Source organism: Triticum urartu, chromosome 1A (assembly GCF_056163025.1).
Source record: "Triticum urartu cultivar PI428250 chromosome 1A, HENAU_Tu73, whole genome shotgun sequence".
NCBI lineage: Eukaryota > Viridiplantae > Streptophyta > Magnoliopsida > Poales > Poaceae > Triticum > Triticum urartu.
The window spans coordinates 483,090,553-483,103,973 of NC_141873.1; the positions used below are offsets into that span (position 1 = coordinate 483,090,553).

The 13,421-nt window shown below is 49.3% G+C and overlaps 1 long non-coding RNA gene across 8 annotated transcripts; it reads left to right on the forward strand.

Moving 5' to 3' along the window:
- The first annotated feature begins 1,910 nt into the window (after positions 1-1,910).
- On the forward strand, positions 1,911-8,975 carry LOC125528500 (uncharacterized). 8 transcript variants are annotated; one of them, XR_015604894.1, is made up of 7 exons: positions 1,917-4,233; positions 4,345-4,552; positions 4,647-4,756; positions 5,219-5,289; positions 5,983-6,106; positions 8,031-8,253; positions 8,326-8,975. It is a non-coding gene; the product is annotated as an uncharacterized LOC125528500 (long non-coding RNA). The 8 variants fall into 8 exon arrangements; XR_015604898.1 differs by having other exon boundaries at positions 8,347-8,975; XR_015604901.1 differs by having other exon boundaries at positions 8,361-8,975.
- Positions 8,976-13,421: the final 4,446 nt, after the last annotated feature.

Genomic DNA, 13,421 nt, shown 5'->3' on the forward strand with positions numbered 1-13,421 from the left:
TCTTGGACCCCACTTAAAAGTACGGTGGTTCCTATGACTCAACACAAATGAAAGAGAACTATGAAAGATCTAAATCTTCGAGCTCCATAGGCTTCACGTGGTGTCTTCTCTTGTCATAGTCTTCAATGTGAATATCTTCATATACCACCATTGACTTCAATGTCTTCGTACATTTTTAGGGGTCATCTCTGGTAGGAAAACCGAATCAATGAGGGACTTCTACCTGTGTTATCCTGCAATTCTCACAAACACATTAGTCCCTCAACTAGGTTTGTTGTCAATACTCCAAAACCAACTAGGGGTGGCACTAGATGCACTTACAGATAAAACCTTGTCAGGCAAGCCGATGAAGACGTGTCCTCCGAATGACCGCAAGGGGTGGCCGAATGGTGAGGACATGTCCAACAGATGTCGGCGTGCAGGACGATCGAGCGGTGACGAAGACATGTCCAGTGTCGAGTGTTTGTCCGACTGTCGTAGTAGTTTGTTAACCGTCCGAGTAAACTGTATGTCTCGGTGAACCTGGACGTGACAGAATGCCGGCGCCGGAAGAGGAAGCTCGCGCGCGCACGTGGGCATGACTGGCTCGAGGAAGGAGCCGCTTCGGGTCTGTGCTGCGTTGGCCAGTTGATGTGGGAGGATGGCGTGGCCGCTCGCAGGGGCGCAGCCAGCCCCCGATAAATCTATACGTTAGCCGGCCGAGTAAAAAGGTGAATCGACCAACTGGATCCAGGGACTTGACAGCCAGACGAGCGCCGTCCAAGTGAACACCTCATCCGAGTGCACCTGCGTGTCCGAGTGAACCACATCTGGGCTGCGATCCGGTCGCCGTGCCATCAGTCGAGTGGAATAAAAGATGAGCCGGTCGGGTGACTACATGTTAGTCGTCTGTACATAGCTCAAACGGAATGTCTATCCGAGTGAACCACCGTCCGGAGACGATGACGGACGTGTGACCTGCAAGTTAGTAGGAAACATAGCTACGCATATATTTTGATGGATGAAGGGTCCCTGCACGGATGCCCGCGCGTTTCAGCGGCCGATTTCAGACAGGCCCTATTCTTTCCTGTTTTGGTTGAGTGAGGGGGCAAAGTGCCACGTGCCCGGGCCCCCACCGTTGGAATCAGGGGGAGAGAAGATAAGGATCGAGCGCTCTAGCGGTCGGTCGCGTAGGAGTAAATCCGCTTGCAAGGATTAAAGGCCGTGGATGGTTATGCATGCATGCACAATTATACCTTTAGAAGTTTTGACCGCGGTAATTAAGAAACTGACTCTGAAAATCCTCACTTGATGAGGCGCTTAAAAAAGCAATTATACCTTTAGAAGGAGGCCCACGCAGTCAGTAACGAGGAAAGTGTCCACGTCCAAAATCTGTACGTGCATGCAAGAGGAGTTAATTAGTCGGTAATTAAGGAAGAGTTAAAACTGCCCATGCATGTAGTGGACGTTTTCCTTTCCCACGGCCATTCATGTCCTGCATGCACGAGTTAAATTGGAAGGAATCTCTACTCCTACAACCTGTTTGGTTGGGGGAAAGTAAAGTTAGGGAATGGGAATTAAGAGGCTATGGCACTAAAAATTCCCTGTATGATTGGGGGGTATAGGAGTTGTGGAGGGAAAAGGAAGAGGAATTGATGGGGCAACTCCCTCGTATCTCTTCCCTGAAGGGACCTGGTAATTCAGTTTGGAAATGGAAGTTTGACGAACGAAAAAAGAGTCTGGCCGTTGCACATGTACCAAACATTTTTCCCTTCTCTCTTGTTGGTTAGATCTGATTTTTTTTAGAAGACTAATCTCTTGCTCACTTCTCGCAAGCAATTCCCTATAACAGTATCAAACATGGGACTGGGACTAGTGGCCCACTTTCCAAGTCTAATCCTTCTACAAACTCCTGCCTATAAACTCCTATTCTCTTTCCCTAAAACTACCAAACAGGCTGCTAATGAAGCAGTTGGTAGTCTCGGCCGGTCAATTTTCGTCCCACTACTTTCGTCTAGGGTTTTTTTCGTTTCACCTCGCATCGCAGCACCCGCTCCTCTCTCGATCCACCCCTCGCGATGCGACCTCTCTCTCCCTCTGATCGTGATGCGGCGCCGCCCCCATCAGTCGCTCCGCCGCCGCCGCCCCCCTCCCCCTGGCTTCCCCTATCTCCAGCTCAGCCACCTCCTCCCCCCCACCCACCCTTCCTCTCCATCGCCGGATCCGATTACAAATCGTCAAGGTTAGGCGACGGAGCTCCATGTCCGTGGCGCACGCGTGCTCATCAAGGAAGCGGCTCCCGGATCTTGCGCTCGCGCGGCCGTGACGGAGGGGATCGAGGTGGCCGCCACCGCCGCCGAAGACCAAGCCCCCACCTTGTCCAGAATCACTTCCGCCGCCATGTTCCACCAAGGAAGGAGGGGGCGGCTCAAAGTCTCCCTCGCTGCCGGCTCCAGATGCAGCCGTCGCCATGGGTGAGCGCCTCATACACGACGAGTTTTGATGGATTCGTGTAGTGACATCTCGATCCCGAAGCCAAGTATGTTTTCTTTTCCTCTGAGATCTCACCCCGAAGCAACAGCAAGTCTTACATTATGGAGCACGCGGCCGTGACTACCCTTTCTAGCATTAGTTTGCATTCACGTACCATCTACATTGGTACTTATTGCTTGTGAGCAGTGGCGATTCTACGTGTTACCTGTGGGGTCAGCTGACCCCACAGCTTTTGACAAAAACAGCCTAAGAACACTGTACAATTACTGTACATTGTGAAGGAAAAATTTCAGAAAATTTGCAATGACCCCACAGATTGTTTAGGCTGGCCTCGCCACTGCTTGTGAGGATTCTTCCAGTGGACATTCTCACAAGCGGTGGCAAGGATTTATAAATTATGCATTCCGATTAATTGGAATATATCCCACATATAATCCATGTTTCTTAGTTTATTGGCCAAAGGTGCTTGCTCAATGGTCCGTTCGAGATAGTTGCAGGTTTGGTACATTTTATCACTTTTTGTGCGCCGCGGGCTTGCTACAAATTTATTGGAAAAGGGAATACTTTCTCTTGTATTTACAGCACCAGTCGTCGGAGTTGCAATTGCAGGTAACCATGTGTGTCCATCTTCAGTTAATAATCATGGAGAAACACTTCCCTTTGCTCGCTCGCTGTAACGGGTACTTTGTCGTTTGGCTTGCTAGCTTATTTCTATTTTCTTGTATTTTCTATTTTCTGGCCACAAATCTTTTACATGTGGTGCGTTGTATATCTATTACAGGCACAAAAACTGAACAATCATAAAAAATACAATAAATAACTCGTGCCAAATCCAGGTGGTGTACAAAGCCCAGTTACAGGCACAAAAACTGAACAATCATAAAAAATACAATAAATATCTCGATCCCGAAGCCAAGTATGTTTTGTTTCCCTCTGAGATCTCACCCTGGATCAACCAATAGCTAGAGATCTGAATGAGAATAGGTTTATTTACCTTACTAAGGTCTTCAAATCATACTCCCTCCATTTTTAAATATAAGTCTTTTTAGATATTTCAATACGGACTACATACGGATGGAGGGAGTAGTTCAGTAGAGGAAAATACCACGTCACTTGTAATGGAATTTCACGTGTCAAACATATATGTGTGCTGACTACATGCCCCTGCAAGTGTGTTGATTCTCATGTCAGTTTAGTAATTGTAGTTATATCCCAGGTTCATTTACATCTGCAGACTACATGCAGTTGCTTGTTCATAAACTATGTTTAGGCGTTTGTTTGTTTTCCTCCAGCTTTGCACTAAATTAGTACTATCCCTGAGTGAAGATAACGTTTCCAGTAAGAGAATTGACAATACTGACAATGACGTGATATTTCATAGCGTTGTCAATGTCAGGTATGTCGCAAATTGCTCTCTTTTTACTTAGCCAAATTATTTTACTGCCTGGGGTATTATGGAATTTTGTTTCTAAAACAGACTGTGTGGTGTTTTGTTCTGGAGTGTTTGCACTGAAATGGCATAGTAATATAGTATTTTGGCGGCGTGGCTGCTTCGTCGTCGAAGAACCTTCCGACGCAATTTTCCGCTGGCATGTCCCATTGAATGTCATTGCTTTTATCATGGCATCCAACACTTGCAGATGTGACTCAAAAGGGGGTTCTGAAGCTGATGAACTTGGATGGCCTGACAGTCTACCATACCAACAACCATCTCCAAGTACACAAACTTGAAAACTTTCTAAGATTCGTACACACCTTCAGGTACAGATGCTTGGCTTTTTCTCTATGATTTCTTTACATTTTAAGCGGACGAGCCGCCCATATATTCATTAGAAAATGATGGAGGTGACCCTATTTAAAATGACGTTTCAGATTTGTTTTCCAAGTAAAGATCAGAAAGCCGACAACGTTTCTATTATGTTTTAGGAGAAATTTGGATCTTTTTGGACAGTTATTGCAACCATCTGTCTGAATGAGTATAAAAACAATGCTATGAGGTAATGCAAGCATGAGGGTGCCTCTTTTCACAATATGCGAACATATGAGCTACTCGAGGCTTTATGTTGTTTATCAATCTAAGGCACGTGAAACTTCACTGTCGTTATTTTACATACCAATATCATTGCTTCCTCCAATTTCAATTGATTTTCATTTCTTGATTCATGTGTGTATAGGACAAAGAGGAGATAAATTAAGTATTGGAAAGCTTAAAACCAGCCACCCAGAACCACTCTGCCTGGAGAAAGAAGACAATATTTGGCATGATTTGCTTCATCTACTACAGGTAATCTGGTCTTTTATTGTGCACACACTATACTTTCATGTACAAATAATCCAGAGGCTTGTTCTCTGAGGCATATATCAAGCAAGCTTCTAATGGAGAAGAAATAAGCAATTCTTCTCTTCAATTCAAACAATTGATTTGTTAAGTTGTTTTCAGTTTGAGGTGTCAAAATGAGAACTTGGAAGATCAAGACCTTTGAACTGAAACCAAAATTAAGATATACCAAGACACCGGGACACAGAGTAGCTAACTAGATGTATGGTATTTCCAGAAAAGAACAACAGAATAAAATAGGACACCAGAAAAATCCAGTAGGGAACCTGATGGGCTACCCTCTTCGGTAAAAACTTGCTTCATGGCTTTGTATAATGTATTGAGAAATCACATAATCAAAAATCGCTGCCCCGTTCTCTTCGGTAAAGAATGATCTTTTATTTAGCTGCGCCTCAACTTAACGTGCAGGTGACTCCGTTAGGACACCAGGAACATGATTGCAGTCCAGGATACCATACTGCAACCTCAATCCATCGAATGTAATTCAGTGAGATATATATGTTCTCATTTACCAGACTTCAGTGTTCAATTCAATTCAATCTGTTAGCTTACTGATTGCTGCATAACTACCATTTCTCAAATGTACGATGTGGTTTCTGCTGTTGATTTCAAATTGGCGAGATATAGTTAAACTTAGGTTATTGTCATATTAGCGGAGGAAAATCTTGATTCCTAAATGCAGTAGGCTAACTATCAATAAATCTTTTATGTATAATACACTGCCTGGAATGTAGCTCTAAATACTTCTGTAAAATCAGGATATTCGTTATTGGTTTTTCTATTTTTTAGTTAAAACAGATATGATGCATCTGCAACTGTACATGCCAAGTTCTGAAGCTCATATGTTCCGTACATAGTTTTAGTTATGAAGCAAATAGCTCAAGATATTTCAGATTGGAAGAACTTAGTCTGTGACGTGTGATGTTTTCTAATGGCACTAAATACTGTATAATTTAAGATATGAATCATTAAAATTTGTTTTACTCATACAAAACAGAATGTGTCATGATAATGTAAGCATGCAACATTGTACAGCCATATAATCTGTCATTACTTTTTTTTGGGAACCATAAGCATGCAACATTATACTACCAAAATAATAATTTGACTATACATTTGATTATTGCTTGCATCCATATATTTTTTCACTTTCGCTTTTGTTTTGTGTCCAGTAAACAGCATCAATCATAGGGTAGGAAAGGCGCGCCAAGGCATCGCCAAAGCCCAAGCCTGAGACTCCGGCCAATCGAACTCGGCAGCCCCCGTCTTGGCGATCTCGCGACTCTGGCCATGTAGGTGAGTACCCCTCCCTTCAGATCTCGATTCGCCCCCACTTGATGGCCCGCTCCCCTCGCCCCTGTAGATCTTCTATGCCGCCAACGAGTGGTAGCAGCCCACACAACGTAGATCTGCCATCCTTCGTTCGCCCCACGAGCCGGTCGCCGATGGCTGCCACATTGATTCGTTCATCCTTCCAGTAGTTGCACGCGGCGGTCCCTACCCTCGCCGGTCTGAGTAGAGGCTCGTTTTTCCTGATGGTGGTGCGCACCCGGCGATTGCACGTCCTCCTGATGGTGGCGCTCTGCCAGCGGCGGTGGCTTTCTCCCAACTGTTTCTCCCTTCAGTCCCTACCCCTGACTCTGGATGCAAGCGGAGCGAGCAGCGACCAGCCCGCACTGGCTAACGCGGGCGTTCGTCGTCCTACGGAGTACTCCTACATCTTATAGCTAACCTACACAAGATGCGCCATGCAACTGTGACGGATGGCTAAATATAGAGCAGGTAGGCATTGGTACAAGCTGACTTGCACCACACACACCGGCGAGAGTGTATCCTTTGCCGTATTATTCAGGTCCCGATCAGGTTCCCTATTGCACGCACATGAACAATCTCCAGCACCTACTCCGGCAGCGCCGCCTCGCCGCCCGCCATGGACACGCCGCACACTCATCGCCGCATCACACTCTTTGCCACCGGGTGCGCCACCACAACCACCCGTCCTCAGCTGATGCGCACAGCCGGACCAACTGGGTCATCATGAGCTCCGTGGCATGCCTGGTGTTGTCGCTGGGGCACAAATTGTGGAGTGCACACTGTGTGGGATGAGCCTGTTATACAATACAGTCGTGCACCTCTATCGCGTCGAGAAGGACAGGAATTCTCAGGAGAGTTTTCTCCCTTTCGCAGGATACGCGAGACTGCGACGTCCGCTGGACAAAGCGGTCGGACTATTTGAGACCGCTTGACATGATGTGGTTGGCCCGGCGCCGTTTTGCGGGTTTTCTTCGCAGCGGCTTAGTGGGCTGTCCCCCCCCCCCCCCCCCCCCCCCCCCCCACACACACACACACACTGCATCCTTACCCCTGACCCATTGATTCTTCCCCGTTTGCTTTGAATTTGATGTTCAACTGTAGGACTGAATGTGGAAGTTTCTCTTGGTTTATCTTGAATTCCCTCTGACTCCTAATCATCTTGGTAGATATATCTATGTTTTTTTTTTTTGCTTTGAGCTGCTTTGATTTTATTGGTAAACGGGGAGAGGCTGGTGAGCTGTCAGCACATCTTGGGCACAACTGATTTACAGAAAGACGAATAGACATGCAGACTAAGCTCCATAGCAAAGGGATTTTGGTAGTACATGCATGTTTATGCTCACTGTTGAATAGTCTGTATATAACTATTTATGCAATACTTGGACCATAGGAGCAATTCATTCTGTATATTGTGCTGGGGATTGTGCCTTGCAGTCAATTTATAGAAGGGTAAGATGTATCGCAATATCTTTGACTTGCATTCTCTGTGATGTCAAGTAAGAAATAGAATATATACTCTTTGAATTATCTTTTTTTTTCCGACGTCTCTATCTTACTTATATAATCCAATTGGCATTCACTAGAGTTTCTGTTGATGAAACATTTGTTTTGTGATGTGAGGAGGTTCTGTTTGTGACTTTGCAATCAATATTCGTAGATACGGTTCGTAGATCATGATATCTGCACAATCTCAATCTACTTCCTGTGACCATTTTTTGTATTAATGGGTTGTGTCAGGGTTATTTTATCAACTACTGGGTTGTTGATCTACATTACGGTTTAATTCTTACATGAATTAATCTTGACTCGATTCCCTGTAGTAGGTTGAGAGGCTTCTCCTCATGATTTACTCTGATTAGTTTGCTTGGCTCCATGCTCCTCATGATTTCTTTGAGTTTTTATGTAGGAGCTCGGTCAAAAATCACCTAAGAAAAATATGTCGTTCTTCTCTACAAGGGTTGCATGTGGAATCTGAGGAGAATCTGTGCACCAGCGTCCGACTCCTTGATGTTGCTCTGATCATATTGTGTAAATATATTTCTAATAAAGCAATCGCCCGATGGTGTACATGTTAGAAATAACAAGATGTAATCATCAAGTGTGAGAGATGGCAACATCATGATGGGATGGTATGTACTGTTGTGCTCATCAATAGAGTTAGATCACTTTTCTGTCTGAGAGTCGATTTTTTTGTGCGTTAGATGGATTGACAAGTACCAAAGATTGATGCAAGCAGAACTAAAACCTGTCCATGGATTACCTTCAGCCCCACATTCCAATCAACAACATTGGGCCGAGCGAGCGCGCGGGTGGCGCAAGAGGCAATGGGCAGCCGGTGGAGACTGAGTGGCGAGCGGCGGTGGCGAGGTCGAGCGGTTGGCACCAGCGGCGAGTAGGCAATTACCGTGATGGGCGAGCGGACGGGAAGAGTAGGTGTCAGGATTGCATCACAATTGGAATAAAGTAAACAATGCATACGTGTGGCCATTAACTGATTTTGTATGTTGTGTGCTTGGGTTAACAGCCAGCCAAGTCAATCAGCCAAGGGCCATTATGTACGTGAGTGTGTTAGCAGTGGGTATATCTGAAGATTATTTCTCAACTCGGCATGTGGGTAGAGACTAAAAAGACGATGCCATGGTAGCATGGCAGACCTGGCAAGTGCCACGAACATCATGATATTCTTCCTTTTCTTAATTCCTTGCTCTGCGTGTGTAGGAACATAGCAGTCGGGCAAATGCCAAATGGCATCTTGATCTATCAAGGGAAATAATTTTTTTTACTTTAGAAAATGTGGGTTCGGATTGGTCTGTTGAGTTATAGAAAATATAGCAAATAGCATTTCATTATAGATTGGTCTGTTGAGTTACGGCTGGCTGATTGGAATAATTTTCCTATTTAAAAATGTAGCAAATAGCATTTCATTAGAGATGGCTTTGCAGCAAATTGCAAATCGCGCAAACCAAGTCATCGCCGCCTCGTCGCTCTCGCCGGGAGCGATACCGCCTGTCTCTTCTTCGCATTCTTAGCCGGCATCTCCTCCATCCGGATGCCCTGCGGCACGAGCCACTCCGCCACCGGCTGGGACTCGACCTCCGGGAAGTTTAGGTCCGTCTTCGGCCGTCCGGCACGCCACACCGCCACCATAGGAACGAGCAGCCTCATTGGCGGTGGGATACGTGCCGAGCCACCAACGCTGCCCGGCGTCGGAGAACTCCAGTCCGAAGTTCCCAGAGGGCTCCGCCCTCATGCCGAAGAAACCGGACTTTCCCTTCGGCGTCTTCTTCGGCGCCATCGGGGAGCGGGCGGCGGCCGAGCGGGGAGCAGGGCGGCGACGTGCGGCGCGGGGCGGAGGCGGACGGAGCGGGGAGGAGGCGGACGGAGCGGGGAGGAGGCGGACGGAGCGGGGCGGCGGCGGACCGGAGAGACAGGCGGACGGAGCAGGGCCGGAGAGGAGGCGGACGGAGCGGGGCCGGGCGGAGGATGGACCGGAGGCGGAGGCGGAGGCGGCCGAAGAGGAGGCGGGCGGGGTCGGGGTGGCCGGAGCGGAGGCGAACGCGATGGGGCAGCGCGGCGGCAGGCGGCGGCCTAGGCGGGGGTCTGGATCTACGGCGGGGCGAGGCCTTAGAAAGTTAACATGTAACTCTTGCAAACTATTTCAAGAGCCCGTGGCAACGCACGGGCAGTCTACTAGTTAAAGATTAGAAGGAAAGTGGAAGGCGGGGCACAGAGCTCCCTGGACGGCCACGGCAGCGGCGGTTTTTGGCACGGATCCACCGCGAGAGGCGGCCGCGACGAATTCGAGTGCTGGGCGGCGTCTTCCTGCGAGGCCGCGCGTGGGCGGCACTGAGTCGATCCGGCGGCTCCCGTCTTGTCGTGATCGGAGACGTGGACAGCCCGGGCGTTGGTGCCGCGTCCCACCCGTGCATCCATCGCGGGGGTCGCCGTGCGGCGGTTCACGAGGGACGCCGCCGCAACATGCCGTGTCAGGACGTCGCGGAGAGGCCGCTGCAGTACTAGGCCTGCGCGCACGTCATAGTGACCACAGCCGAGCGCCCATGCTGCCAGAAGGACCGTCGAGCACCTGCGCTCGTTGCAGCCGGCTGACGGGCGGGTTGAAGTCGATTGAGAAGAGGAAGCAGGAGGTGCAGTCCGGCGCGCTGGCGGCCGTGCGTGAGGACGGATGGCCACGACCCACGCATCGTGTTGATGCCCTTTTCCCTTCCCCATCTCTTGTCTGATTTATTCATGCATGGGTGTGTCTGATCCTATAGGAGGAAAAGACAAACACGTTGTTAGACAATGTACTGTAAAAAGACTAGATTAAATGGATACTTCTCTGATCCTTTTGTTTGTACGAATGGCGCGATGACAAAAGCTCTAGCGGCCAATTTCTTTGGCGATGGTAGTTGATTCGCTGTTGAAGATTGAAGAAAAAACCATTTGCATCATGGCTCGATAGACACCAGGCCCCACGGTGGGCGTCAACTGTCGTGGGACCGATTTCAACAATAAGAGAGGGGTAGGATAAAGGAGCATGATCTATCGAGATGCAAATGGGTGACACGGTGGTTTTAGCGAGTTCAGGCCTCTCATGATGGAGATAACAACCCTACGTCTCGTGCTCCGGAGAGGTTTTGTTTTATCTATCATGAACACAGAGTTACATGGTGTGTTTGAGAGAGAGAGGAGAGCGGATCTCCATGCCTGAGCTATGTCCTGAGACTAATGGTGAGAAAGAGAGAGGTGGAAGAAAAGAGCCCCCAGTCTAGTGGTGGGAGGTGGCTTATATAGAGTGCGCCACCCCCTCACCCCTTATGTTACACGGTGGAGCATCAATGCCATAATGCCTGCCCACTACAAAACCGTCATGCTGACTATTGGTCTTTGCATATCCGAGTGAGTTACACGGCCGAGTGGAATGAGCTCGTCGAGTGAAGTGCCGTGCTCCGAGTGGTTGTTGCCGTCCGAGTGACTTTCAAGTTGCGGTACATCTGGACGGCGATCTGGCCCAGGGGCCCGGTACAAAGTATACGATGTCCATGGGTAGGGCTTTTAGGTTAGGCCTGTTACCCTACCCTCAATACATGTCCTCGTCAGGCGTAGAGAGAAGGCATGGGAGAGGAAGAGGGAATCCTTATCCCTTTATAAAGGCAGTAAATATTGAACGCCTCCCCACTTGCCTTAGAATTCGCCTATTCCCAAGGGCTGTATAAACGGCACGGTTGGATTACCCATGCCCGCATTGATGAAAATCTCTACTCCTATAAAATTCCCACTTGGTGGTGATGGTGTGCCTGCCACCTATCATTTTAGACCGTTAGATCCTGATCCAACGTACAGGAGGCAAACCCGCTTCTCTTCTGCAAAAACGCACATATCCCTCCGCTCAGCCGAGTGAATCTCTCATTTTCCCCTTGCTACAGTATAAAGGTGAAAAGGAAGCGACCTGGCGGAGATTTCAGAACTTCCGCCGGCGTTCTCGCTACTCCTCTTCGCCTCCGATGGCCTTCTGGTGTCGGGAGGTGTGGGGGAGCTCCGGGACTCCGCCTGCGCGTAGATAGGGTGGGTTGGGCACCACTCGGATGGCGGCGCCGCCGTAGCGTCTAATAAAGGGGTTCCCGTCTCCTGCCCCATCTTGCCGGCGACGGCGAGGAGCCTATGGGCCTGTGTAGTCTGGTCGGTGCTGCTGAGGCGGCGGTGACGAAATTAAATCTGGCCTTTTGTCCTCCAGGCCCGTCCCCGCCTCGGTGGTTCTCGAGCTGGAGCTGCCGACGGGCTTGTGAGTAGTTGTACAGGTGTTGCGGTGGTGATGGCCGTGTAAGTTTGGTTCGCGGCGACTTCCAGATGCCGGCTGCTCTGGAGACCTGTTTGCAGCTGGCTAGACGGGGGATCTGGTGGCCCTTCTCGCCGGAGAAGGAGATCCAGAGGCGGTGGAACGGGAGTGTGTCCCTGACCGATGGCCTTCATCAGTATGGTGCCTCTGTTCGTGTTGGCTTCTGTTGCGGCGCTTCTCTCCTGCTCACAGATGGATTGATTCATCGACGGTCGTCTCGGCGGTGGCGGCGGCCCGAGGTGTGCGGGCTCTCCTTGTGGCCTCCAGGGATGTGGTTCTATTATTCTTTGTTTGGACGTCCTTTCTCCAAGATTCCAGCTCCGTCTGGTGTCTTCGCGTGAGTGTGTGCCTGTTGCGATCTGTACCTTTCTGTTATGTTAATGAGACGTGCATAATTTCAAAATAAAATAAATGAGACGTGCATGCTTTATTAAAAAGAAAATCATGGAACAGATCCAAGGCGGTGGCTGACGAAGCTATGTATCTAGGGTAGGGGCATGGACCTGTCCTAAGTGCCCCACCCAAGAACATTCCTTGGAGAAGTCATCTTTCACTCGACTTGGAGGTGTCCCACTCGACGGATTCAAGACACTCGACCACACGGTTATCACTCGACCACGAAGCCGATCACTCGACTGCTAGGAGATCTAAAGTTACTCTGCACGCAAACAGTCGGTCATTAAGTAGCTTTTATGGTCATCATAGCACTTTATTAGAGGCGTTACCAGTAATGCCCAGCCTTAATGTACTTTAAACCCTGCGTTACTGAGGGCTGGAGGGGTCTGGCGAACTCTATATAAGCCACCCCCCTCCTCAGTGCCAAGGGTTCGCACCCCTGTTACACATACACTCATAATTCAATCGACCGCCTCCTGGCACCGAGACGTAGGGTTGTTACTTCCTCCGAGAAGGGTCTGAACTCGTAAACCTCGTGTGCTTACAACTTCTCCATAGCTAAGATCTAGCCTCTCCATACATACCCCCTACATTACTATCAGAGTTAGTACCACGACAGTTGGCGCCCACCGTGGGGCAGGAGTCTTAGCGCCTAGTTGGAGAAGTTGCGATTTTTCCGATCTCCTTGATCATGGTTTCAGGCGGAGTTTTGGTGGAGGGCCGTGAGATCCGTCTCGGCGCGCTCACGTTCATCGCCGACGACTCCGCTTGGCTTCAGGAAGCTCCACTCGACATCGACGCGCTCCCCATCCGTGGGGCGACGCACTTTCGCGCATGCGTCCGTGGTGTCCTCCTGCGGCAACCGTCGACTCAGTATCGGTTGGCTCCTGTGGCATCCCCCCGCCCTGTCTCTCACCGGCGCAAGCGCTCCGGTCGGTCGAGGCTTCAGAGGTGGGTGAGGCATGCGGTGGCTCGCCAATCGGCCACCCCACAAGTCGCGGCGATCGAACCCGACAAATCCCTCTACGGCCTGTTCGACCTGTCGACTGGCTCCGCAGAGACCGC